Raw genomic sequence first — 3,995 nt, 5'->3', positions numbered from 1 at the left:
TCATTATTGGTGCATGAAAGGGCTACTCTCATGCTGTTTTAAGTAACACTGTGAAGCGTCCTATTACATGATAAATGTTGCTCACTCTGCATCGTTCGCATCCTGATCATTCTGGAAGGTGTATTCCTTCATCTGTGATCCCTTCTCAAGTTTTTTCTTTCTTATATGGTTTTTTACAGCATTTTTGATTTCACAGATGGGAATTTTAGACAGGGAGAAGTCATTGATTTTTGAAATGTGGAGGTGTGAAGAGGCGTGAGACAGTTTTTTTCATGAAAAGCCATAGAAATAAACTTGAAACTTGAGAAGATGAAATCGCAATGATTGTTTATGCTGCCATCTAAATAGAACTAACCTTTCACTATTTGGATCTACAAACCCAACAAACTGGAGCAAACAAAGGGCTCTGAAATGTCAGCATGTCATGGCATCGGTCATTTACACAAAGATGTAACCACAGCCCATGTTGTCCTCATTAGCATTCCGAGTGCAACTCTTTGGGGTGTGACAAAAGGTCAAAATGAAAATACGCCGCCCAATAGCGGGAAATTGTCTCTCTCAACCACACTGTTAGTCAGCATTCCGCCTGTGCTGTGGTTTCCAATCCCCAAAGATGATTGCTCGAAAAAAAATCTCATTCATTTTCATGGCAATAGTCCCTTTGCTGTACATATTTGTCTTTGAGGCCCATTGACAGAGTTCTGTTCCCACGGCGATGATGTAACCCGAATTTGTATTCAAGTCAGAATGTGCCACAACCATCACTTTTTTACGCTAACACTAGTTTTGTTATCCATCTATTCATTTTCTTTAACGCTGGTCCTCATCTGGGTCCTGAGTGAACTGGAGTCTCTCCCATTTCACTTTGGGTGAGAAGGGGTGCAAACCATGCACTGGTCACCATTCAATCTTAAACTCACAGTCACACGACAAATCTGGCAACTCAAAGTCTTCAATTACCTCAATATGCATGTTTTTGGAGGACAAAGAGATGAGATTCTAACCAAGAACCCCTGGACTGCGGGCGAATGTGCTATCAACACTATACCACCATGCTGCCGTGTCCTGGTTGTATTCCATTTAAGGCAAAAATGCTGAGATATCTGCCACCCAGAAAACACCCACGCAAGCGAGCTGAGATTGAACCCCGAAGCTCAGAATTTTGGGGCATCCCATTGACTTATTGTATGGAAAACACTCATAAGCAATCGATAGAAAACAATTTAAAGCCTTCAAGTCTAGAAGTAACTCAGGCTTCTTGTGTTGAGCAATGCTGTATTCTTTTACCTCTGCGCAAACCATTTACATGCTCGGAATTCCTACCCTCAAAACGTGTTACGTTGGTGACCATCATAAACTGCGGGGCCCCCTATGGTGCACTTTAATCCAAAGACAGAAAACAACAACCTGACTTTTTGTTCGAGGGTCGGAGAGTGAGACCTACCTCTCGAAAGTACTCCGGGCCACATTCCAAGCCCCGGAAGTTGCATTCCAGCAAAATGTCTTCAATGCGATGCCGGGTGCGGTTGTAGAACTCATCCAGGCTGAAGCGAGAGCCCGGCGGGCGGTCAGGCTCCGGGGCTAGCGGGAACCCCGGCGCCATGCCTTCGTCAAAACCCAGCAGAGGGCCTACGAAGATCAGGTCGCTGTAGCTCATCTGCGACTTGCGCACATAGTTGTAGTTACACAATGTGACGGCTGGGAAGGTCATATTTTTAGCCACCTTCTCATCCAGCATGGTGATGTGATCGTACTGAAGGTAGTAGATGACCCGGTCGGCCACCTGGAACAAGAAGGCGGACAGCGCCATGATGAAGACCACCGCCCACAAACTCTGCCGGACCCCAAACTTCTTGTTCTCCACAAATACATGGTTGGCTCCGTGGAGTGAGCAGCCGCCGAAGAACGTTGCGAGGTCGTCCACTTGGCCCGAGCTGTCTTCCTCTTCTTCATCATCATCCACCTGACTACAGCCGTCCAGGTACTCCTGCGAGTCTCCGTAACCCCTCTTCACCCTTTTGTAGTGATCTTCAAAACCATCTTTGCCACAACCGCCATCTTCGTCATCTCCAGAAAAGGAGATAGTGCACATGATCCGGACCGGCATTGTATATTGATGAATCAGCAATGTCTGGTGTCTTAAAATCCCAACTACAGTCAAACTACAGTTAATTGAAATGAAAGGCGAACTTGGAACTCAAATCTTCTAAATCCCAAATTCCAAAACAGGCACTAATTCTTCCACTAAAAACCATGTAAAAGTGAACTTCAGAGCACCATCACTCCTCACTTCAATTTGCGAACTGAGATGGAGATGATTTGCCCTTGGCTCTCCAGAGCCGATCCCTCCATCCCTTGGCACAAATTGGAAAGAGACAAAGACTGTTATAAGAAGAGGGGGGAGGGAAAGAAGGAGGTGAGGACAACCAATACTCCCACAGGGCCTGGAGGCAGGTCACCATGGAGGGGCAGAGTTTCACCGTTTACTGGAAAAAAAAAAAAAAAAACCTTGACGCAATGTCTGTTCGAGACAGGCATCCACTGTTCTATAGCAAAAAGCCACCAAGTTCCAAGTTTTTACATTTTGCGGATAAAGCTCATCACGTTATGAAACTTGTGTGATAAGACCATTTCTTACTGTCCTGCATTGAAATCCTGGACAAAAATATTCGACCGTATGTCTGAAAGAAATTTAGTTTTGAAAATCAGGTGCATTAGTTTCAGTTTAATTCAATTTAACCCTTTCATGCACCCTGTAACCTGGTATCATGATAAACTATCCACTGTAGTAACCGCTGAACGTGAAAGGGTTGAAAATAACTAACACAAAAAGAAGAGCCGATGACTTCCAAAAAAAAGAAAGCTGCATTTAACAGACAATATCATCAGTCAAACCTAAACACACTAAACCAGCTCTGTGTAACATGTGACACAAGCCCCGCAAATTAGCAAAGAAGCAATCAAAACTGGAGTTGTGTTATGGAAAACGAAAACAAAAAAAACACTTCAACTGTTTGCTTCCAATTCCAGCATCCTGTCTTTGTCAAACAAGATTTTCTGCAATGACTGCAACCAAAACAAAATTATGAAGTTGACTGGATATAAGCAACACATTTTGAGTGTCATCTCTCCCATCCATCCATCCATTTTCTGATCCGCTTATCCTCACGAAGGTGGTGCTGTAGCCTATCCCAGCTGTCTTCGGGCAGTAGGCGGGGGACACTCTGAACCAGGGCACACACAGACGAACAACCATCCGTGCTCACACTCACACCTAGGGACAATTTAGAGTGTTCAATCAGCCTGCCATGCATGTTTTTGGAATGCTGGAGGAAACCGGAGTACCCGGAAAAAACCCACGCAGGCCTGGGGAGAACATGCAAACTCCACACAGGGAGGCCGCAGCTGGAATTGAACTCGGAACCTCTGCACTGTGAGGTCGACGGGCTGTCATCTCTCCCTATTCCCCAAAATGGGATTGGCTCATTGAAGAGAAACCAGCAAGGGGCCCCCACGAGGTACAACAACTACATTCAATGTCATGCTGAATTGTGCAACAAACCTATGAGCTGTCAGTTAGCTGATTTTTTTGCTTGACTCATTGCGAGCCAAAATTTTACTCATGACCAAGCTTTGGATGTGTCGCCATTGGAGTGAAGGGCATAAAATACAGCAATTGAAGGGCTCTATTGGCCTCACATTCACAGTCCATGCATTTTCAGCCATTTAATAAAGAGGACAAGCAATCTAAGTCACAAATAAAAAAATGAGAAAACTCGCAATGACCAGCTGAAGGGCACACCCAACTCCAGCTCCTGATGTTACTTCATTAGGCCACGGCTCTTAAAAAGCACCCATCCATTTACCTTCTCCTGTATTAGACTGTATTTTTAAAATGTGGACAATACATTATGGACTGGTTAGCTTGTCCCACAGTGCAGAAGTATGGGGTTCGATTCCGGGCTCCGACCTTCCTGTGTGGAGTTTGCATGTTT

General features: G+C 44.8%; 1 pseudogene; it reads right to left on the bottom strand.

Moving 5' to 3' along the window:
* Nucleotides 1-316: 316 nt before the first annotated feature.
* On the bottom strand, nucleotides 317-2,340 carry LOC109521459 (acid-sensing ion channel 1 pseudogene; annotated as a pseudogene).
* Nucleotides 2,341-3,995: the final 1,655 nt, after the last annotated feature.

The sequence above is a fragment of the Hippocampus comes genome, unplaced genomic scaffold (genome assembly GCF_001891065.2).
Source record: "Hippocampus comes isolate QL1 unplaced genomic scaffold, H_comes_QL1_v1.1 scaffold205, whole genome shotgun sequence".
In the NCBI taxonomy this organism is placed as follows: Eukaryota; Metazoa; Chordata; class Actinopteri; order Syngnathiformes; family Syngnathidae; genus Hippocampus; species Hippocampus comes.
The sequence above is the reverse complement of the archived record's forward strand: the minus strand, read 5'-3'. Positions and strand labels throughout refer to the sequence as shown.